Here is a 22,824-nt window from a genome sequence, read left to right as displayed (position 1 = left end):
TTTTCTACGTGCCTTCGAGACAGCGCTGGTCTGCTTGTGACTGGAGGCTGTCTCACTGTGGGCAGCTTTGCACAGAGTCCAGGCCGTGGCTGGGGAGGGGGGGTTGCTGGGAGCCAGGAACACACCGAGGACTCGGGCAAGTGTCTGTAATTAGCATTAGTGTTGCAGACAGATTCCTGTGCACTTCAGGTGCTGCTGCTGCTGCTGCTGCTGCTGCTGTAACCTTGCAGACGTGGGCCCACACAAGGCATTGAGGCCCAGAGAAGATGGCTGCACCGTGATTCCCTGACGTTGTGAGGTATGACTTACAGACCCGTCCCACCAACACGTAATATGCTACTTTCTGAAGCCATCACTTTCCAGGGCATTCTGATGGCAGCCATTTTGTGGCCTGTCAGATCCTACTCCGATTAGGCCATTTTTAAAAAAGGGCATAGAAGCGCGCAGCGTCATTTCGCATAAAGTTGATTTAAAAGTAAAAGAGCAGCTGGAGGGGGAACGGTGGTAGCCGATGAGAGACGCCAACGAGCAGCGTGACTCAGAGACTGCCAAGAAGGCTGGCTGAGACTTGTGGTTCCACGCAGAAGTGGGGAGCTGTACTTCTGTTTCAGAGAGGAGGTAGCATGCGGACTCAGTACAGTACATTGGTGAAACAGAACCATTTCTATGTCCGCAATCATCCATTGCTGTGGAGTCGACAGAGGGTCTATGTACTGGAGAGAGAGATACAGTGGAGAGAGATAAAGTAGCAGCCAATCAGCTCCTAACTGCCATGTTACAGGTTATGTTTGACAAAGAAGTGTAAGGAGCGGGTTGGTTGATACTTTATCTTTCTCCAAGGCTTAGCACATAGACTCCATAGTGTGTGATACCGTTATACGATTTGGGTACGGGAGACCGACGTTTAGAATGACAGTGGTCACATGACCGAATTCCATCACCTGGGCGGGTAAGTATGTTACGCCCTCCTAACGCTAACCTTTTACCGCAGCCAAACCCTTAGCCTCTCTTCTTGAAGCCTAACCCTCCCCGCCGCAGCCTGACCCTCCCCGGCATACATACGTTTGGGATGGCAGCTGTCGGGATTTCAGACTCTGGATATTTTTTCTGTACTATGCGTATATAGAATTTGTCTTAATCATTCTGTCGTCAGTTTGAGAATGCCGACACGTTGCCTTGTCTCCTCTTTAGCGAAACACCTGATGCCGTTAAGATCACCGCAGGTGCACATGTTCCAATGCAGCCGGTTTCTGTGTCTGCCGCGTGGTCGCGTCATAAATAAAAAGTGCAGCCATGCCGGATTCACTGGGACATTCCGTCCAGACAACAGCTGCATTGTGGCTGTGCTCCAGATATATGGGACGGACTGACACAAGGATGATGTGATGTCCAGCAATGCAGTGGATTCAGGTTTAGGGCAAACACTTTGCCCGTGTTTGAGGCGGCGGAATAACCTGTGTGCTGGGCGACGCTTTTACTGCACTCTGTGTTGCTGCAGTAAATCCCTGTGCGGCATGTGCTGCCATTTGACTGCGTTGGCAACCCCAGGTGCTGCTACCTGCTGGTGTAGTGGAGGAAAGAAAGAAGGAAAGAAGAAAAGACAGAAAGAAAGAAAAATGTGATCAAGTGAAGAAGAAGAAGAAGAAGAAAAGTAAGCTGGCGTGAGCGCCTCCTGCTGGTTGCAGGCTAGAAAAGCAAAAGCCTACAGCACCTGGTATTCCCAGGCGGTCTCCCATCCAAGTACTAACCAGGCCTGACCCTGCTTAGCTTCCGAGATCAGACGAGATCGGGCGTGTTCAGGGTGGTGTGGCCGTAGGCAGAGAACAGCCTCACATTTGCTCCTTTTCTACGTGCCTTCGGGACAGCGCTGGTCTGCTTGTGACTGGAGGCTGTCTCACTGTGGGCAGCTTTGCACAGAGTCCAGGCCGTGGCTGGGGAGGGGGGGTTGCTGGGAGCCAGGAACACACCGAGGACTCGGGCAAGTGTCTGTAATTAGCATTAGTGTTGCAGACAGATTCCTGTGCACTTCAGGTGCTGCTGCTGCTGCTGCTGTAACCTTGCAGACGTGGGCCCACACAAGGCATTGAGGCCCAGAGAAGATGGCTGCACCGTGATTCCCTGACGTTGTGAGGTATGACTTACAGACCCGTCCCACCAACACGTAATATGCTACTTTCTGAAGCCATCACTTTCCAGGGCATTCTGATGGCAGCCATTTTGTGGCCTGTCAGATCCTACTCCGATTAGGCCATTTTTAAAAAAGGGCATAGAAGCGCGCAGCGTCATTTCGCATAAAGTTGATTTAAAAGTAAAAGAGCAGCTGGAGGGGGAACGGTGGTAGCCGATGAGAGACGCCAACGAGCAGCGTGACTCAGAGACTGCCAAGAAGGCTGGCTGAGACTTGTGGTTCCACGCAGAAGTGGGGAGCTGTACTTCTGTTTCAGAGAGGAGGTAGCATGCGTACTCAGTACAGTACATTGGTGAAACAGAACCATTTCTATGTCCGCAATCATCCATTGCTGTGGAGTCGACAGAGGGTCTATGTACTGGAGAGAGAGATACAGTGGAGAGAGATAAAGGAGCAGCCAATCAGCTCCTAACTGCCATGTTACAGGTTATGTTTGACAAAGAAGTGTAAGGAGCGGGTTGGTTGATACTTTATCTTTCTCCAAGGCTTAGCACATAGACTCCATAGTGTGTGATACCGTTATACGATTTGGGTACGGGAGACCGACGTTTAGAATGACAGTGGTCACATGACCGAATTCCATCACCTGGGCGGGTAAGTATGTTACGCCCTCCTAACGCTAACCTTTTACCGCAGCCAAACCCTTAGCCTCTCTTCTTGAAGCCTAACCCTCCCCGCCGCAGCCTGACCCTCCCCGGCATACATACGTTTGGGATGGCGGCTGTCGGGATTTCAGACTCTGGATATTTTTTCTGTACTATGCGTATATAGAATTTGTCTTAATCATTCTGTCGGCAGTTTGAGAATGCCGACACATTGCCTTGTCTCCTCTTTAGCGAAACACCTGTTGCCGTTAAGATCACCGCAGGTGCACATGTTCCAATGCAGCCGGTTTCTGTGTCTGCCGCGTGGTCGCGTCATAAAAAAAAAGTGCAGCCATGCCGGATTCACTGGGACATTCCGTCCAGACAACAGCTGCATTGTGGCTGTGCTCCAGATATATGGGACGGACTGACACGTGGATGATGTGATGTCCAGCAATGCAGTGGATTCAGGTTTAGGGCAAACACTTTGCCCGTGTTTGAGGCGGCGGAATAACCTGTGTGCTGGGCGACGCTTTTACTGCACTCTGTGTTGCTGCAGGAAATCCCTGTGCGGCATGTGCTGCCATTTGACTGCGTCGGCAACCCCAGGTGCTGCTACCTGCTGGTGTAGTGGAGGAAAGAAAGAAGGAAAGAAGAAAAGACAGAAAGAAAGAAAAATGTGATCAAGTGAAGAAGAAGAAAAGTAAGCTGGCGTGAGCGCCTCCTGCTGGTTGCAGGCTAGAAAAGCAAAAGCCTACAGCACCTGGTATTCCCAGGCAGTCTCCCATCCAAGTACTAACCAGGCCTGACCCTGCTTAGCTTCCGAGATCAGACGAGATCGGGCGTGTTCAGGGTGGTGTGGCCGTAGGCAGAGAACAGCCTCACATTTGCTCCTTTTCTACGTGCCTTCGGGACAGCGCTGGTCTGCTTGTGACTGGAGGCTGTCTCACTGTGGGCAGCTTTGCACAGAGTCCAGGCCGTGGCTGGGGAGGGGGGGTTGCTGGGAGCCAGGAACACACCGAGGACTCGGGCAAGTGTCTGTAATTAGCATTAGTGTTGCAGACAGATTCCTGTGCACTTCAGGTGCTGCTGCTGCTGCTGCTGCTGCTGCTGTAACCTTGCAGACGTGGGCCCACACAAGGCATTGAGGCCCAGAGAAGATGGCTGCACCGTGATTCCCTGACGTTGTGAGGTATGACTTACAGACCCGTCCCACCAACACGTAATATGCTACTTTCTGAAGCCATCACTTTCCAGGGCATTCTGATGGCAGCCATTTTGTGGCCTGTCAGATCCTACTCCGATTAGGCCATTTTTAAAAAAGGGCATAGAAGCGCGCAGCGTCATTTCGCATAAAGTTGATTTAAAAGTAAAAGAGCAGCTGGAGGGGGAACGGTGGTAGCCGATGAGAGACGCCAACGAGCAGCGTGACTCAGAGACTGCCAAGAAGGCTGGCTGAGACTTGTGGTTCCACGCAGAAGTGGGGAGCTGTACTTCTGTTTCAGAGAGGAGGTAGCATGCGGACTCAGTACAGTACATTGGTGAAACAGAACCATTTCTATGTCCGCAATCATCCATTGCTGTGGAGTCGACAGAGGGTCTATGTACTGGAGAGAGAGAGATACAGTGGAGAGAGATAAAGTAGCAGCCAATCAGCTCCTAACTGCCATGTTACAGGTTATGTTTGACAAAGAAGTGTAAGGAGCGGGTTGGTTGATACTTTATCTTTCTCCAAGGCTTAGCACATAGACTCCATAGTGTGTGATACCGTTATACGATTTGGGTACGGGAGACCGACGTTTAGAATGACAGTGGTCACATGACCGAATTCCATCACCTGGGCGGGTAAGTATGTTACGCCCTCCTAACGCTAACCTTTTACCGCAGCCAAACCCTTAGCCTCTCTTCTTGAAGCCTAACCCTCCCCGCCGCAGCCTGACCCTCCCCGGCATACATACGTTTGGGATGGCAGCTGTCGGGATTTCAGACTCTGGATATTTTTTCTGTACTATGCGTATATAGAATTTGTCTTAATCATTCTGTCGTCAGTTTGAGAATGCCGACACGTTGCCTTGTCTCCTCTTTAGCGAAACACCTGATGCCGTTAAGATCACCGCAGGTGCACATGTTCCAATGCAGCCGGTTTCTGTGTCTGCCGCGTGGTCGCGTCATAAATAAAAAGTGCAGCCATGCCGGATTCACTGGGACATTCCGTCCAGACAACAGCTGCATTGTGGCTGTGCTCCAGATATATGGGACGGACTGACACAAGGATGATGTGATGTCCAGCAATGCAGTGGATTCAGGTTTAGGGCAAACACTTTGCCCGTGTTTGAGGCGGCGGAATAACCTGTGTGCTGGGCGACGCTTTTACTGCACTCTGTGTTGCTGCAGTAAATCCCTGTGCGGCATGTGCTGCCATTTGACTGCGTTGGCAACCCCAGGTGCTGCTACCTGCTGGTGTAGTGGAGGAAAGAAAGAAGGAAAGAAGAAAAGACAGAAAGAAAGAAAAATGTGATCAAGTGAAGAAGAAGAAGAAGAAGAAAAGTAAGCTGGCGTGAGCGCCTCCTGCTGGTTGCAGGCTAGAAAAGCAAAAGCCTACAGCACCTGGTATTCCCAGGCGGTCTCCCATCCAAGTACTAACCAGGCCTGACCCTGCTTAGCTTCCGAGATCAGACGAGATCGGGCGTGTTCAGGGTGGTGTGGCCGTAGGCAGAGAACAGCCTCACATTTGCTCCTTTTCTACGTGCCTTCGGGACAGCGCTGGTCTGCTTGTGACTGGAGGCTGTCTCACTGTGGGCAGCTTTGCACAGAGTCCAGGCCGTGGCTGGGGAGGGGGGGTTGCTGGGAGCCAGGAACACACCGAGGACTCGGGCAAGTGTCTGTAATTAGCATTAGTGTTGCAGACAGATTCCTGTGCACTTCAGGTGCTGCTGCTGCTGCTGCTGTAACCTTGCAGACGTGGGCCCACACAAGGCATTGAGGCCCAGAGAAGATGGCTGCACCGTGATTCCCTGACGTTGTGAGGTATGACTTACAGACCCGTCCCACCAACACGTAATATGCTACTTTCTGAAGCCATCACTTTCCAGGGCATTCTGATGGCAGCCATTTTGTGGCCTGTCAGATCCTACTCCGATTAGGCCATTTTTAAAAAAGGGCATAGAAGCGCGCAGCGTCATTTCGCATAAAGTTGATTTAAAAGTAAAAGAGCAGCTGGAGGGGGAACGGTGGTAGCCGATGAGAGACGCCAACGAGCAGCGTGACTCAGAGACTGCCAAGAAGGCTGGCTGAGACTTGTGGTTCCACGCAGAAGTGGGGAGCTGTACTTCTGTTTCAGAGAGGAGGTAGCATGCGGACTCAGTACAGTACATTGGTGAAACAGAACCATTTCTATGTCCGCAATCATCCATTGCTGTGGAGTCGACAGAGGGTCTATGTACTGGAGAGAGAGATACAGTGGAGAGAGATAAAGGAGCAGCCAATCAGCTCCTAACTGCCATGTTACAGGTTATGTTTGACAAAGAAGTGTAAGGAGCGGGTTGGTTGATACTTTATCTTTCTCCAAGGCTTAGCACATAGACTCCATAGTGTGTGATACCGTTATACAATTTGGGTACGGGAGACCGACGTTTAGAATGACAGTGGTCACATGACCGAATTCCATCACCTGGGCGGGTAAGTATGTTACGCCCTCCTAACGCTAACCTTTTACCGCAGCCAAACCCTTAGCCTCTCTTCTTGAAGCCTAACCCTCCCCGCCGCAGCCTGACCCTCCCCGGCATACATACGTTTGGGATGGCGGCTGTCGGGATTTCAGACTCTGGATATTTTTTCTGTACTATGCGTATATAGAATTTGTCTTAATCATTCTGTCGGCAGTTTGAGAATGCCGACACATTGCCTTGTCTCCTCTTTAGCGAAACACCTGATGCCGTTAAGATCACCGCAGGTGCACATGTTCCAATGCAGCCGGTTTCTGTGTCTGCCGCGTGGTCGCGTCATAAAAAAAAAGTGCAGCCATGCCGGATTCACTGGGACATTCCGTCCAGACAACAGCTGCATTGTGGCTGTGCTCCAGATATATGGGACGGACTGACACGTGGATGATGTGATGTCCAGCAATGCAGTGGATTCAGGTTTAGGGCAAACACTTTGCCCGTGTTTGAGGCGGCGGAATAACCTGTGTGCTGGGCGACGCTTTTACTGCACTCTGTGTTGCTGCAGGAAATCCCTGTGCGGCATGTGCTGCCATTTGACTGCGTCGGCAACCCCAGGTGCTGCTACCTGCTGGTGTAGTGGAGGAAAGAAAGAAGGAAAGAAGAAAAGACAGAAAGAAAGAAAAATGTGATCAAGTGAAGAAGAAGAAAAGTAAGCTGGCGTGAGCGCCTCCTGCTGGTTGCAGGCTAGAAAAGCAAAAGCCTACAGCACCTGGTATTCCCAGGCGGTCTCCCATCCAAGTACTAACCAGGCCTGACCCTGCTTAGCTTCCGAGATCAGACGAGATCGGGCGTGTTCAGGGTGGTGTGGCCGTAGGCAGAGACCAGCCTCACATTTGCTCCTTTTCTACGTGCCTTCGGGACAGCGCTGGTCTGCTTGTGACTGGAGGCTGTCTCACTGTGGGCAGCTTTGCACAGAGTCCAGGCCGTGGCTGGGGAGGGGGGGTTGCTGGGAGCCAGGAACACACCGAGGACTCGGGCAAGTGTCTGTAATTAGCATTAGTGTTGCAGACAGATTCCTGTGCACTTCAGGTGCTGCTGCTGCTGCTGCTGCTGCTGCTGCTGCTGTAACCTTGCAGACGTGGGCCCACACAAGGCATTGAGGCCCAGAGAAGATGGCTGCACCGTGATTCCCTGACGTTGTGAGGTATGACTTACAGACCCGTCCCACCAACACGTAATATGCTACTTTCTGAAGCCATCACTTTCCAGGGCATTCTGATGGCAGCCATTTTGTGGCCTGTCAGATCCTACTCCGATTAGGCCATTTTTAAAAAAGGGCATAGAAGCGCGCAGCGTCATTTCGCATAAAGTTGATTTAAAAGTAAAAGAGCAGCTGGAGGGGGAACGGTGGTAGCCGATGAGAGACGCCAACGAGCAGCGTGACTCAGAGACTGCCAAGAAGGCTGGCTGAGACTTGTGGTTCCACGCAGAAGTGGGGAGCTGTACTTCTGTTTCAGAGAGGAGGTAGCATGCGGACTCAGTACAGTACATTGGTGAAACAGAACCATTTCTATGTCCGCAATCATCCATTGCTGTGGAGTCGACAGAGGGTCTATGTACTGGAGAGAGAGAGATACAGTGGAGAGAGATAAAGTAGCAGCCAATCAGCTCCTAACTGCCATGTTACAGGTTATGTTTGACAAAGAAGTGTAAGGAGCGGGTTGGTTGATACTTTATCTTTCTCCAAGGCTTAGCACATAGACTCCATAGTGTGTGATACCGTTATACGATTTGGGTACGGGAGACCGACGTTTAGAATGACAGTGGTCACATGACCGAATTCCATCACCTGGGCGGGTAAGTATGTTACGCCCTCCTAACGCTAACCTTTTACCGCAGCCAAACCCTTAGCCTCTCTTCTTGAAGCCTAACCCTCCCCGCCGCAGCCTGACCCTCCCCGGCATACATACGTTTGGGATGGCGGCTGTCGGGATTTCAGACTCTGGATATTTTTTCTGTACTATGCGTATATAGAATTTGTCTTAATCATTCTGTCGGCAGTTTGAGAATGCCGACACGTTGCCTTGTCTCCTCTTTAGCGAAACACCTGATGCCGTTAAGATCACCGCAGGTGCACATGTTCCAATGCAGCCGGTTTCTGTGTCTGCCGCGTGGTCGCGTCATAAATAAAAAGTGCAGCCATGCCGGATTCACTGGGACATTCCGTCCAGACAACAGCTGCATTGTGGCTGTGCTCCAGATATATGGGACGGACTGACACGTGGATGATGTGATGTCCAGCAATGCAGTGGATTCAGGTTTAGGGCAAACACTTTGCCCGTGTTTGAGGCGGCGGAATAACCTGTGTGCTGGGCGACGCTTTTACTGCACTCTGTGTTGCTGCAGGAAATCCCTGTGCGGCATGTGCTGCCATTTGACTGCGTCGGCAACCCCAGGTGCTGCTACCTGCTGGTGTAGTGGAGGAAAGAAAGAAGGAAAGAAGAAAAGACAGAAAGAAAGAAAAATGTGATCAAGTGAAGAAGAAGAAGAAAAAAAGTAAGCTGGCGTGAGCGCCTCCTGCTGGTTGCAGGCTAGAAAAGCAAAAGCCTACAGCACCTGGTATTCCCAGGCGGTCTCCCATCCAAGTACTAACCAGGCCTGACCCTGCTTAGCTTCCGAGATCAGACGAGATCGGGCGTGTTCAGGGTGGTGTGGCCGTAGGCAGAGACCGGCCTCACATTTGCTCCTTTTCTACGTGCCTTCGAGACAGCGCTGGTCTGCTTGTGACTGGAGGCTGTCTCACTGTGGGCAGCTTTGCACAGAGTCCAGGCCGTGGCTGGGGAGGGGGGGTTGCTGGGAGCCAGGAACACACCGAGGACTCGGGCAAGTGTCTGTAATTAGCATTAGTGTTGCAGACAGATTCCTGTGCACTTCAGGTGCTGCTGCTGCTGCTGCTGCTGCTGCTGTAACCTTGCAGACGTGGGCCCACACAAGGCATTGAGGCCCAGAGAAGATGGCTGCACCGTGATTCCCTGACGTTGTGAGGTATGACTTACAGACCCGTCCCACCAACACGTAATATGCTACTTTCTGAAGCCATCACTTTCCAGGGCATTCTGATGGCAGCCATTTTGTGGCCTGTCAGATCCTACTCCGATTAGGCCATTTTTAAAAAAGGGCATAGAAGCGCGCAGCGTCATTTCGCATAAAGTTGATTTAAAAGTAAAAGAGCAGCTGGAGGGGGAACGGTGGTAGCCGATGAGAGACGCCAACGAGCAGCGTGACTCAGAGACTGCCAAGAAGGCTGGCTGAGACTTGTGGTTCCACGCAGAAGTGGGGAGCTGTACTTCTGTTTCAGAGAGGAGGTAGCATGCGGACTCAGTACAGTACATTGGTGAAACAGAACCATTTCTATGTCCGCAATCATCCATTGCTGTGGAGTCGACAGAGGGTCTATGTACTGGAGAGAGAGATACAGTGGAGAGAGATAAAGTAGCAGCCAATCAGCTCCTAACTGCCATGTTACAGGTTATGTTTGACAAAGAAGTGTAAGGAGCGGGTTGGTTGATACTTTATCTTTCTCCAAGGCTTAGCACATAGACTCCATAGTGTGTGATACCGTTATACGATTTGGGTACGGGAGACCGACGTTTAGAATGACAGTGGTCACATGACCGAATTCCATCACCTGGGCGGGTAAGTATGTTACGCCCTCCTAACGCTAACCTTTTACCGCAGCCAAACCCTTAGCCTCTCTTCTTGAAGCCTAACCCTCCCCGCCGCAGCCTGACCCTCCCCGGCATACATACGTTTGGGATGGCAGCTGTCGGGATTTCAGACTCTGGATATTTTTTCTGTACTATGCGTATATAGAATTTGTCTTAATCATTCTGTCGTCAGTTTGAGAATGCCGACACGTTGCCTTGTCTCCTCTTTAGCGAAACACCTGATGCCGTTAAGATCACCGCAGGTGCACATGTTCCAATGCAGCCGGTTTCTGTGTCTGCCGCGTGGTCGCGTCATAAATAAAAAGTGCAGCCATGCCGGATTCACTGGGACATTCCGTCCAGACAACAGCTGCATTGTGGCTGTGCTCCAGATATATGGGACGGACTGACACGTGGATGATGTGATGTCCAGCAATGCAGTGGATTCAGGTTTAGGGCAAACACTTTGCCCGTGTTTGAGGCGGCGGAATAACCTGTGTGCTGGGCGACGCTTTTACTGCACTCTGTGTTGCTGCAGTAAATCCCTGTGCGGCATGTGCTGCCATTTGACTGCGTTGGCAACCCCAGGTGCTGCTACCTGCTGGTGTAGTGGAGGAAAGAAAGAAGGAAAGAAGAAAAGACAGAAAGAAAGAAAAATGTGATCAAGTGAAGAAGAAGAAGAAGAAGAAAAGTAAGCTGGCGTGAGCGCCTCCTGCTGGTTGCAGGCTAGAAAAGCAAAAGCCTACAGCACCTGGTATTCCCAGGCGGTCTCCCATCCAAGTACTAACCAGGCCTGACCCTGCTTAGCTTCCGAGATCAGACGAGATCGGGCGTGTTCAGGGTGGTGTGGCCGTAGGCAGAGAACAGCCTCACATTTGCTCCTTTTCTACGTGCCTTCGGGACAGCGCTGGTCTGCTTGTGACTGGAGGCTGTCTCACTGTGGGCAGCTTTGCACAGAGTCCAGGCCGTGGCTGGGGAGGGGGGGTTGCTGGGAGCCAGGAACACACCGAGGACTCGGGCAAGTGTCTGTAATTAGCATTAGTGTTGCAGACAGATTCCTGTGCACTTCAGGTGCTGCTGCTGCTGCTGCTGTAACCTTGCAGACGTGGGCCCACACAAGGCATTGAGGCCCAGAGAAGATGGCTGCACCGTGATTCCCTGACGTTGTGAGGTATGACTTACAGACCCGTCCCACCAACACGTAATATGCTACTTTCTGAAGCCATCACTTTCCAGGGCATTCTGATGGCAGCCATTTTGTGGCCTGTCAGATCCTACTCCGATTAGGCCATTTTTAAAAAAGGGCATAGAAGCGCGCAGCGTCATTTCGCATAAAGTTGATTTAAAAGTAAAAGAGCAGCTGGAGGGGGAACGGTGGTAGCCGATGAGAGACGCCAACGAGCAGCGTGACTCAGAGACTGCCAAGAAGGCTGGCTGAGACTTGTGGTTCCACGCAGAAGTGGGGAGCTGTACTTCTGTTTCAGAGAGGAGGTAGCATGCGTACTCAGTACAGTACATTGGTGAAACAGAACCATTTCTATGTCCGCAATCATCCATTGCTGTGGAGTCGACAGAGGGTCTATGTACTGGAGAGAGAGATACAGTGGAGAGAGATAAAGGAGCAGCCAATCAGCTCCTAACTGCCATGTTACAGGTTATGTTTGACAAAGAAGTGTAAGGAGCGGGTTGGTTGATACTTTATCTTTCTCCAAGGCTTAGCACATAGACTCCATAGTGTGTGATACCGTTATACGATTTGGGTACGGGAGACCGACGTTTAGAATGACAGTGGTCACATGACCGAATTCCATCACCTGGGCGGGTAAGTATGTTACGCCCTCCTAACGCTAACCTTTTACCGCAGCCAAACCCTTAGCCTCTCTTCTTGAAGCCTAACCCTCCCCGCCGCAGCCTGACCCTCCCCGGCATACATACGTTTGGGATGGCGGCTGTCGGGATTTCAGACTCTGGATATTTTTTCTGTACTATGCGTATATAGAATTTGTCTTAATCATTCTGTCGGCAGTTTGAGAATGCCGACACATTGCCTTGTCTCCTCTTTAGCGAAACACCTGTTGCCGTTAAGATCACCGCAGGTGCACATGTTCCAATGCAGCCGGTTTCTGTGTCTGCCGCGTGGTCGCGTCATAAAAAAAAAGTGCAGCCATGCCGGATTCACTGGGACATTCCGTCCAGACAACAGCTGCATTGTGGCTGTGCTCCAGATATATGGGACGGACTGACACAAGGATGATGTGATGTCCAGCAATGCAGTGGATTCAGGTTTAGGGCAAACACTTTGCCCGTGTTTGAGGCGGCGGAATAACCTGTGTGCTGGGCGACGCTTTTACTGCACTCTGTGTTGCTGCAGTAAATCCCTGTGCGGCATGTGCTGCCATTTGACTGCGTTGGCAACCCCAGGTGCTGCTACCTGCTGGTGTAGTGGAGGAAAGAAAGAAGGAAAGAAGAAAAGACAGAAAGAAAGAAAAATGTGATCAAGTGAAGAAGAAGAAGAAGAAGAAAAGTAAGCTGGCGTGAGCGCCTCCTGCTGGTTGCAGGCTAGAAAAGCAAAAGCCTACAGCACCTGGTATTCCCAGGCGGTCTCCCATCCAAGTACTAACCAGGCCTGACCCTGCTTAGCTTCCGAGATCAGACGAGATCGGGCGTGTTCAGGGTGGTGTGGCCGTAGGCAGAGAACAGCCTCACATTTGCTCCTTTTCTACGTGCCTTCGGGACAGCGCTGGTCTGCTTGTGACTGGAGGCTGTCTCACTGTGGGCAGCTTTGCACAGAGTCCAGGCCGTGGCTGGGGAGGGGGGGTTGCTGGGAGCCAGGAACACACCGAGGACTCGGGCAAGTGTCTGTAATTAGCATTAGTGTTGCAGACAGATTCCTGTGCACTTCAGGTGCTGCTGCTGCTGCTGCTGTAACCTTGCAGACGTGGGCCCACACAAGGCATTGAGGCCCAGAGAAGATGGCTGCACCGTGATTCCCTGACGTTGTGAGGTATGACTTACAGACCCGTCCCACCAACACGTAATATGCTACTTTCTGAAGCCATCACTTTCCAGGGCATTCTGATGGCAGCCATTTTGTGGCCTGTCAGATCCTACTCCGATTAGGCCATTTTTAAAAAAGGGCATAGAAGCGCGCAGCGTCATTTCGCATAAAGTTGATTTAAAAGTAAAAGAGCAGCTGGAGGGGGAACGGTGGTAGCCGATGAGAGACGCCAACGAGCAGCGTGACTCAGAGACTGCCAAGAAGGCTGGCTGAGACTTGTGGTTCCACGCAGAAGTGGGGAGCTGTACTTCTGTTTCAGAGAGGAGGTAGCATGCGGACTCAGTACAGTACATTGGTGAAACAGAACCATTTCTATGTCCGCAATCATCCATTGCTGTGGAGTCGACAGAGGGTCTATGTACTGGAGAGAGAGATACAGTGGAGAGAGATAAAGGAGCAGCCAATCAGCTCCTAACTGCCATGTTACAGGTTATGTTTGACAAAGAAGTGTAAGGAGCGGGTTGGTTGATACTTTATCTTTCTCCAAGGCTTAGCACATAGACTCCATAGTGTGTGATACCGTTATACGATTTGGGTACGGGAGACCGACGTTTAGAATGACAGTGGTCACATGACCGAATTCCATCACCTGGGCGGGTAAGTATGTTACGCCCTCCTAACGCTAACCTTTTACCGCAGCCAAACCCTTAGCCTCTCTTCTTGAAGCCTAACCCTCCCCGCCGCAGCCTGACCCTCCCCGGCATACATACGTTTGGGATGGCGGCTGTCGGGATTTCAGACTCTGGATATTTTTTCTGTACTATGCGTATATAGAATTTGTCTTAATCATTCTGTCGGCAGTTTGAGAATGCCGACACATTGCCTTGTCTCCTCTTTAGCGAAACACCTGATGCCGTTAAGATCACCGCAGGTGCACATGTTCCAATGCAGCCGGTTTCTGTGTCTGCCGCGTGGTCGCGTCATAAAAAAAAAGTGCAGCCATGCCGGATTCACTGGGACATTCCGTCCAGACAACAGCTGCATTGTGGCTGTGCTCCAGATATATGGGACGGACTGACACGTGGATGATGTGATGTCCAGCAATGCAGTGGATTCAGGTTTAGGGCAAACACTTTGCCCGTGTTTGAGGCGGCGGAATAACCTGTGTGCTGGGCGACGCTTTTACTGCACTCTGTGTTGCTGCAGGAAATCCCTGTGCGGCATGTGCTGCCATTTGACTGCGTCGGCAACCCCAGGTGCTGCTACCTGCTGGTGTAGTGGAGGAAAGAAAGAAGGAAAGAAGAAAAGACAGAAAGAAAGAAAAATGTGATCAAGTGAAGAAGAAGAAAAGTAAGCTGGCGTGAGCGCCTCCTGCTGGTTGCAGGCTAGAAAAGCAAAAGCCTACAGCACCTGGTATTCCCAGGCGGTCTCCCATCCAAGTACTAACCAGGCCTGACCCTGCTTAGCTTCCGAGATCAGACGAGATCGGGCGTGTTCAGGGTGGTGTGGCCGTAGGCAGAGACCAGCCTCACATTTGCTCCTTTTCTACGTGCCTTCGGGACAGCGCTGGTCTGCTTGTGACTGGAGGCTGTCTCACTGTGGGCAGCTTTGCACAGAGTCCAGGCCGTGGCTGGGGAGGGGGGGTTGCTGGGAGCCAGGAACACACCGAGGACTCGGGCAAGTGTCTGTAATTAGCATTAGTGTTGCAGACAGATTCCTGTGCACTTCAGGTGCTGCTGCTGCTGCTGCTGCTGCTGCTGTAACCTTGCAGACGTGGGCCCACACAAGGCATTGAGGCCCAGAGAAGATGGCTGCACCGTGATTCCCTGACGTTGTGAGGTATGACTTACAGACCCGTCCCACCAACACGTAATATGCTACTTTCTGAAGCCATCACTTTCCAGGGCATTCTGATGGCAGCCATTTTGTGGCCTGTCAGATCCTACTCCGATTAGGCCATTTTTAAAAAAGGGCATAGAAGCGCGCAGCGTCATTTCGCATAAAGTTGATTTAAAAGTAAAAGAGCAGCTGGAGGGGGAACGGTGGTAGCCGATGAGAGACGCCAACGAGCAGCGTGACTCAGAGACTGCCAAGAAGGCTGGCTGAGACTTGTGGTTCCACGCAGAAGTGGGGAGCTGTACTTCTGTTTCAGAGAGGAGGTAGCATGCGGACTCAGTACAGTACATTGGTGAAACAGAACCATTTCTATGTCCGCAATCATCCATTGCTGTGGAGTCGACAGAGGGTCTATGTACTGGAGAGAGAGATACAGTGGAGAGAGATAAAGTAGCAGCCAATCAGCTCCTAACTGCCATGTTACAGGTTATGTTTGACAAAGAAGTGTAAGGAGCGGGTTGGTTGATACTTTATCTTTCTCCAAGGCTTAGCACATAGACTCCATAGTGTGTGATACCGTTATACGATTTGGGTACGGGAGACCGACGTTTAGAATGACAGTGGTCACATGACCGAATTCCATCACCTGGGCGGGTAAGTATGTTACGCCCTCCTAACGCTAACCTTTTACCGCAGCCAAACCCTTAGCCTCTCTTCTTGAAGCCTAACCCTCCCCGCCGCAGCCTGACCCTCCCCGGCATACATACGTTTGGGATGGCGGCTGTCGGGATTTCAGACTCTGGATATTTTTTCTGTACTATGCGTATATAGAATTTGTCTTAATCATTCTGTCGGCAGTTTGAGAATGCCGACACGTTGCCTTGTCTCCTCTTTAGCGAAACACCTGATGCCGTTAAGATCACCGCAGGTGCACATGTTCCAATGCAGCCGGTTTCTGTGTCTGCCGCGTGGTCGCGTCATAAATAAAAAGTGCAGCCATGCCGGATTCACTGGGACATTCCGTCCAGACAACAGCTGCATTGTGGCTGTGCTCCAGATATATGGGACGGACTGACACGTGGATGATGTGATGTCCAGCAATGCAGTGGATTCAGGTTTAGGGCAAACACTTTGCCCGTGTTTGAGGCGGCGGAATAACCTGTGTGCTGGGCGACGCTTTTACTGCACTCTGTGTTGCTGCAGGAAATCCCTGTGCGGCATGTGCTGCCATTTGACTGCGTCGGCAACCCCAGGTGCTGCTACCTGCTGGTGTAGTGGAGGAAAGAAAGAAGGAAAGAAGAAAAGACAGAAAGAAAGAAAAATGTGATCAAGTGAAGAAGAAGAAGAAAAAAAGTAAGCTGGCGTGAGCGCCTCCTGCTGGTTGCAGGCTAGAAAAGCAAAAGCCTACAGCACCTGGTATTCCCAGGCGGTCTCCCATCCAAGTACTAACCAGGCCTGACCCTGCTTAGCTTCCGAGATCAGACGAGATCGGGCGTGTTCAGGGTGGTGTGGCCGTAGGCAGAGACCGGCCTCACATTTGCTCCTTTTCTACGTGCCTTCGAGACAGCGCTGGTCTGCTTGTGACTGGAGGCTGTCTCACTGTGGGCAGCTTTGCACAGAGTCCAGGCCGTGGCTGGGGAGGGGGGGTTGCTGGGAGCCAGGAACACACCGAGGACTCGGGCAAGTGTCTGTAATTAGCATTAGTGTTGCAGACAGATTCCTGTGCACTTCAGGTGCTGCTGCTGCTGCTGCTGCTGCTGCTGCTGCTGCTGTAACCTTGCAGACGTGGGCCCACACAAGGCATTGAGGCCCAGAGAAGATGGCTGCACCGTGATTCCCTGACGTTGTGAGGTATGACTTACAGACCCGTCCCACCAACACGTAATATGCTACTTTCTGAAGCCATCACTTTCCAGGGCATTCTGATGGCAGCCATTTTGTGGCCTGTCAGATCCTACTCCGATTAGGCCATTTTTAAAAAAGGGCATAGAAGCGCGCAGCGTCATTTCGCATAAAGTTGATTTAAAAGTAAAAGAGCAGCTGGAGGGGGAACGGTGGTAGCCGATGAGAGACGCCAACGAGCAGCGTGACTCAGAGACTGCCAAGAAGGCTGGCTGAGACTTGTGGTTCCACGCAGAAGTGGGGAGCTGTACTTCTGTTTCAGAGAGGAGGTAGCATGCGGACTCAGTACAGTACATTGGTGAAACAGAACCATTTCTATGTCCGCAATCATCCATTGCTGTGGAGTCGACAGAGGGTCTATGTACTGGAGAGAGAGAGATACAGTGGAGAGAGATAAAGTAGCAGCCAATCAGCTCCTAACTGCCATGTTACAGGTTATGTTTGACAAAGAAGTGTAAGGAGCGGGTTGGTTGATACTTTATCTTTCTCCAAGGCTTAGCACATAGACTCCATAGTGTGTGATACCGTTATACGATTTGGGTACGGGAGACCGACGTTTAGAATGACAGTGGTCACATGACCGAATTCCATCACCTGGGCGGGTAAGTATGTTACGCCCTCCTAACGCTAACCTTTTACCGCAGCCAAACCCTTAGCCTCTCTTCTTGAAGCCTAACCCTCCCCGCCGCAGCCTGACCCTCCCCGGCATACATACGTTTGGGATGGCGGCTGTCGGGATTTCAGACTCTGGATATTTTTTCTGTACTATGCGTATATAGAATTTGTCTTAATCATTCTGTCGGCAGTTTGAGAATGCCGACACGTTGCCTTGTCTCCTCTTTAGCGAAACACCTGATGCCGTTAAGATCACCGCAGGTGCACATGTTCCAATGCAGCCGGTTTCTGTGTCTGCCGCGTGGTCGCGTCATAAATAAAAAGTGCAGCCATGCCGGATTCACTGGGACATTCCGTCCAGACAACAGCTGCATTGTGGCTGTGCTCCAGATATATGGGACGGACTGACACGTGGATGATGTGATGTCCAGCAATGCAGTGGATTCAGGTTTAGGGCAAACACTTTGCCCGTGTTTGAGGCGGCGGAATAACCTGTGTGCTGGGCGACGCTTTTACTGCACTCTGTGTTGCTGCAGGAAATCCCTGTGCGGCATGTGCTGCCATTTGACTGCGTCGGCAACCCCAGGTGCTGCTACCTGCTGGTGTAGTGGAGGAAAGAAAGAAGGAAAGAAGAAAAGACAGAAAGAAAGAAAAATGTGATCAAGTGAAGAAGAAGAAGAAAAAAAGTAAGCTGGCGTGAGCGCCTCCTGCTGGTTGCAGGCTAGAAAAGCAAAAGCCTACAGCACCTGGTATTCCCAGGCGGTCTCCCATCCAAGTACTAACCAGGCCTGACCCTGCTTAGCTTCCGAGATCAGACGAGATCGGGCGTGTTCAGGGTGGTGTGGCCGTAGGCAGAGACCGGCCTCACATTTGCTCCTTTTCTACGTGCCTTCGAGACAGCGCTGGTCTGCTTGTGACTGGAGGCTGTCTCACTGTGGGCAGCTTTGCACAGAGTCCAGGCCGTGGCTGGGGAGGGGGGGTTGCTGGGAGCCAGGAACACACCGAGGACTCGGGCAAGTGTCTGTAATTAGCATTAGTGTTGCAGACAGATTCCTGTGCACTTCAGGTGCTGCTGCTGCTGCTGCTGCTGCTGCTGTAACCTTGCAGACGTGGGCCCACACAAGGCATTGAGGCCCAGAGAAGATGGCTGCACCGTGATTCCCTGACGTTGTGAGGTATGACTTACAGACCCGTCCCACCAACACGTAATATGCTACTTTCTGAAGCCATCACTTTCCAGGGCATTCTGATGGCAGCCATTTTGTGGCCTGTCAGATCCTACTCCGATTAGGCCATTTTTAAAAAAGGGCATAGAAGCGCGCAGCGTCATTTCGCATAAAGTTGATTTAAAAGTAAAAGAGCAGCTGGAGGGGGAACGGTGGTAGCCGATGAGAGACGCCAACGAGCAGCGTGACTCAGAGACTGCCAAGAAGGCTGGCTGAGACTTGTGGTTCCACGCAGAAGTGGGGAGCTGTACTTCTGTTTCAGAGAGGAGGTAGCATGCGGACTCAGTACAGTACATTGGTGAAACAGAACCATTTCTATGTCCGCAATCATCCATTGCTGTGGAGTCGACAGAGGGTCTATGTACTGGAGAGAGAGATACAGTGGAGAGAGATAAAGTAGCAGCCAATCAGCTCCTAACTGCCATGTTACAGGTTATGTTTGACAAAGAAGTGTAAGGAGCGGGTTGGTTGATACTTTATCTTTCTCCAAGGCTTAGCACATAGACTCCATAGTGTGTGATACCGTTATACGATTTGGGTACGGGAGACCGACGTTTAGAATGACAGTGGTCACATGACCGAATTCCATCACCTGGGCGGGTAAGTATGTTACGCCCTCCTAACGCTAACCTTTTACCGCAGCCAAACCCTTAGCCTCTCTTCTTGAAGCCTAACCCTCCCCGCCGCAGCCTGACCCTCCCCGGCATACATACGTTTGGGATGGCAGCTGTCGGGATTTCAGACTCTGGATATTTTTTCTGTACTATGCGTATATAGAATTTGTCTTAATCATTCTGTCGTCAGTTTGAGAATGCCGACACGTTGCCTTGTCTCCTCTTTAGCGAAACACCTGATGCCGTTAAGATCACCGCAGGTGCACATGTTCCAATGCAGCCGGTTTCTGTGTCTGCCGCGTGGTCGCGTCATAAATAAAAAGTGCAGCCATGCCGGATTCACTGGGACATTCCGTCCAGACAACAGCTGCATTGTGGCTGTGCTCCAGATATATGGGACGGACTGACACGTGGATGATGTGATGTCCAGCAATGCAGTGGATTCAGGTTTAGGGCAAACACTTTGCCCGTGTTTGAGGCGGCGGAATAACCTGTGTGCTGGGCGACGCTTTTACTGCACTCTGTGTTGCTGCAGTAAATCCCTGTGCGGCATGTGCTGCCATTTGACTGCGTTGGCAACCCCAGGTGCTGCTACCTGCTGGTGTAGTGGAGGAAAGAAAGAAGGAAAGAAGAAAAGACAGAAAGAAAGAAAAATGTGATCAAGTGAAGAAGAAGAAGAAGAAGAAAAGTAAGCTGGCGTGAGCGCCTCCTGCTGGTTGCAGGCTAGAAAAGCAAAAGCCTACAGCACCTGGTATTCCCAGGCGGTCTCCCATCCAAGTACTAACCAGGCCTGACCCTGCTTAGCTTCCGAGATCAGACGAGATCGGGCGTGTTCAGGGTGGTGTGGCCGTAGGCAGAGAACAGCCTCACATTTGCTCCTTTTCTACGTGCCTTCGGGACAGCGCTGGTCTGCTTGTGACTGGAGGCTGTCTCACTGTGGGCAGCTTTGCACAGAGTCCAGGCCGTGGCTGGGGAGGGGGGGTTGCTGGGAGCCAGGAACACACCGAGGACTCGGGCAAGTGTCTGTAATTAGCATTAGTGTTGCAGACAGATTCCTGTGCACTTCAGGTGCTGCTGCTGCTGCTGCTGTAACCTTGCAGACGTGGGCCCACACAAGGCATTGAGGCCCAGAGAAGATGGCTGCACCGTGATTCCCTGACGTTGTGAGGTATGACTTACAGACCCGTCCCACCAACACGTAATATGCTACTTTCTGAAGCCATCACTTTCCAGGGCATTCTGATGGCAGCCATTTTGTGGCCTGTCAGATCCTACTCCGATTAGGCCATTTTTAAAAAAGGGCATAGAAGCGCGCAGCGTCATTTCGCATAAAGTTGATTTAAAAGTAAAAGAGCAGCTGGAGGGGGAACGGTGGTAGCCGATGAGAGACGCCAACGAGCAGCGTGACTCAGAGACTGCCAAGAAGGCTGGCTGAGACTTGTGGTTCCACGCAGAAGTGGGGAGCTGTACTTCTGTTTCAGAGAGGAGGTAGCATGCGGACTCAGTACAGTACATTGGTGAAACAGAACCATTTCTATGTCCGCAATCATCCATTGCTGTGGAGTCGACAGAGGGTCTATGTACTGGAGAGAGAGATACAGTGGAGAGAGATAAAGGAGCAGCCAATCAGCTCCTAACTGCCATGTTACAGGTTATGTTTGACAAAGAAGTGTAAGGAGCGGGTTGGTTGATACTTTATCTTTCTCCAAGGCTTAGCACATAGACTCCATAGTGTGTGATACCGTTATACGATTTGGGTACGGGAGACCGACGTTTAGAATGACAGTGGTCACATGACCGAATTCCATCACCTGGGCGGGTAAGTATGTTACGCCCTCCTAACGCTAACCTTTTACCGCAGCCAAACCCTTAGCCTCTCTTCTTGAAGCCTAACCCTCCCCGCCGCAGCCTGACCCTCCCCGGCATACATACGTTTGGGATGGCGGCTGTCGGGATTTCAGACTCTGGATATTTTTTCTGTACTATGCGTATATAGAATTTGTCTTAATCATTCTGTCGGCAGTTTGAGAATGCCGACACATTGCCTTGTCTCCTCTTTAGCGAAACACCTGATGCCGTTAAGATCACCGCAGGTGCACATGTTCCAATGCAGCCGGTTTCTGTGTCTGCCGCGTGGTCGCGTCATAAAAAAAAAGTGCAGCCATGCCGGATTCACTGGGACATTCCGTCCAGACAACAGCTGCATTGTGGCTGTGCTCCAGATATATGGGACGGACTGACACGTGGATGATGTGATGTCCAGCAATGCAGTGGATTCAGGTTTAGGGCAAACACTTTGCCCGTGTTTGAGGCGGCGGAATAACCTGTGTGCTGGGCGACGCTTTTACTGCACTCTGTGTTGCTGCAGGAAATCCCTGTGCGGCATGTGCTGCCATTTGACTGCGTCGGCAACCCCAGGTGCTGCTACCTGCTTTGTAGTGGAGGAAAGAAAGAAGGAAAGAAGAAAAGACAGAAAGAAAGAAAATGTGATCAAGTGAAGAAGAAGAAAAGTAAGCTGGCGTGAGCGCCTCCTGCTGGTTGCAGGCTAGAAAAGCAAAAGCCTACAGCACCTGGTATTCCCAGGCGGTCTCCCATCCAAGTACTAACCAGGCCTGACCCTGCTTAGCTTCCGAGATCAGACGAGATCGGGCGTGTTCAGGGTGGTGTGGCCGTAGGCAGAGACCAGCCTCACATTTGCTCCTTTTCTACGTGCCTTCGGGACAGAGCGCTGGTCTGCTTGTGACTGGAGGCTGTCTCACTGTGGGCAGCTTTGCACAGAGTCCAGGCCGTGGCTGGGGAGGGGGGGTTGCTGGGAGCCAGGAACACACCGAGGACTCGGGCAAGTGTCTGTAATTAGCATTAGTGTTGCAGACAGATTCCTGTGCACTTCAGGTGCTGCTGCTGCTGCTGCTGCTGCTGCTGTAACCTTGCAGACGTGGGCCCACACAAGGCATTGAGGCCCAGAGAAGATGGCTGCACCGTGATTCCCTGACGTTGTGAGGTATGACTTACAGACCCGTCCCACCAACACGTAATATGCTACTTTCTGAAGCCATCACTTTCCAGGGCATTCTGATGGCAGCCATTTTGTGGCCTGTCAGATCCTACTCCGATTAGGCCATTTTTAAAAAAGGCATAGAAGCGCGCAGCGTCATTTCGCATAAAGTTGATTTAAAAGTAAAAGAGCAGCTGGAGGGGGAACGGTGGTAGCCGATGAGAGACGCCAACGAGCAGCGTGACTCAGAGACTGCCAAGAAGGCTGGCTGAGACTTGTGGTTCCACGCAGAAGTGGGGAGCTGTACTTCTGTTTCAGAGAGGAGGTAGCATGCGGACTCAGTACAGTACATTGGTGAAACAGAACCATTTCTATGTCCGCAATCATCCATTGCTGTGGAGTCGACAGAGGGTCTATGTACTGGAGAGAGAGATACAGTGGAGAGAGATAAAGTAGCAGCCAATCAGCTCCTAACTGCCATGTTACAGGTTATGTTT

General features: G+C 51.4%; 12 non-coding genes across 12 annotated transcripts; all 12 read right to left on the bottom strand.

The window, feature by feature from the left end:
- Positions 1 to 1,699: 1,699 nt before the first annotated feature.
- Positions 1,700 to 1,818, bottom strand: LOC146056378 (5S ribosomal RNA). Its single transcript, XR_014469179.1, has one exon. It is a non-coding gene; the product is annotated as a 5S ribosomal RNA (ribosomal RNA).
- A 1,705-nt stretch (positions 1,819 to 3,523) lies between these two features.
- Positions 3,524 to 3,642, bottom strand: LOC146056486 (5S ribosomal RNA). The gene has a single exon (XR_014469277.1). It is a non-coding gene; the product is annotated as a 5S ribosomal RNA (ribosomal RNA).
- Positions 3,643 to 5,367: 1,725 nt separating this feature from the next.
- LOC146056377 (5S ribosomal RNA) lies at positions 5,368 to 5,486 on the bottom strand. The gene has a single exon (XR_014469178.1). It is a non-coding gene; the product is annotated as a 5S ribosomal RNA (ribosomal RNA).
- A 1,705-nt stretch (positions 5,487 to 7,191) lies between these two features.
- LOC146056376 (5S ribosomal RNA) lies at positions 7,192 to 7,310 on the bottom strand. Its single transcript, XR_014469177.1, has one exon. It is a non-coding gene; the product is annotated as a 5S ribosomal RNA (ribosomal RNA).
- A 1,728-nt stretch (positions 7,311 to 9,038) lies between these two features.
- LOC146056375 (5S ribosomal RNA) lies at positions 9,039 to 9,157 on the bottom strand. Its single transcript, XR_014469176.1, has one exon. It is a non-coding gene; the product is annotated as a 5S ribosomal RNA (ribosomal RNA).
- A 1,723-nt stretch (positions 9,158 to 10,880) lies between these two features.
- LOC146056372 (5S ribosomal RNA) lies at positions 10,881 to 10,999 on the bottom strand. Its single transcript, XR_014469175.1, has one exon. It is a non-coding gene; the product is annotated as a 5S ribosomal RNA (ribosomal RNA).
- Positions 11,000 to 12,713: 1,714 nt separating this feature from the next.
- Positions 12,714 to 12,832, bottom strand: LOC146056371 (5S ribosomal RNA). Its single transcript, XR_014469174.1, has one exon. It is a non-coding gene; the product is annotated as a 5S ribosomal RNA (ribosomal RNA).
- Positions 12,833 to 14,537: 1,705 nt separating this feature from the next.
- LOC146056370 (5S ribosomal RNA) lies at positions 14,538 to 14,656 on the bottom strand. Its single transcript, XR_014469173.1, has one exon. It is a non-coding gene; the product is annotated as a 5S ribosomal RNA (ribosomal RNA).
- Positions 14,657 to 16,376: 1,720 nt separating this feature from the next.
- LOC146056369 (5S ribosomal RNA) lies at positions 16,377 to 16,495 on the bottom strand. Its single transcript, XR_014469172.1, has one exon. It is a non-coding gene; the product is annotated as a 5S ribosomal RNA (ribosomal RNA).
- Positions 16,496 to 18,226: 1,731 nt separating this feature from the next.
- LOC146056368 (5S ribosomal RNA) lies at positions 18,227 to 18,345 on the bottom strand. Its single transcript, XR_014469171.1, has one exon. It is a non-coding gene; the product is annotated as a 5S ribosomal RNA (ribosomal RNA).
- Positions 18,346 to 20,068: 1,723 nt separating this feature from the next.
- On the bottom strand, positions 20,069 to 20,187 carry LOC146056367 (5S ribosomal RNA). Its single transcript, XR_014469170.1, has one exon. It is a non-coding gene; the product is annotated as a 5S ribosomal RNA (ribosomal RNA).
- Positions 20,188 to 21,890: 1,703 nt separating this feature from the next.
- On the bottom strand, positions 21,891 to 22,009 carry LOC146056365 (5S ribosomal RNA). The gene has a single exon (XR_014469168.1). It is a non-coding gene; the product is annotated as a 5S ribosomal RNA (ribosomal RNA).
- Between the last annotated feature and the right edge of the window lie 815 nt (positions 22,010 to 22,824).

Source organism: Crinia signifera, unplaced genomic scaffold (genome assembly GCF_055691185.1).
Source record: "Crinia signifera unplaced genomic scaffold, ASM5569118v1 HAP2_SCAFFOLD_80, whole genome shotgun sequence".
Lineage (NCBI taxonomy): Eukaryota > Metazoa > Chordata > Amphibia > Anura > Myobatrachidae > Crinia > Crinia signifera.
Note: the sequence above shows the minus strand (reverse complement) of the source record. Positions and strands in the feature narration are given on the sequence as shown.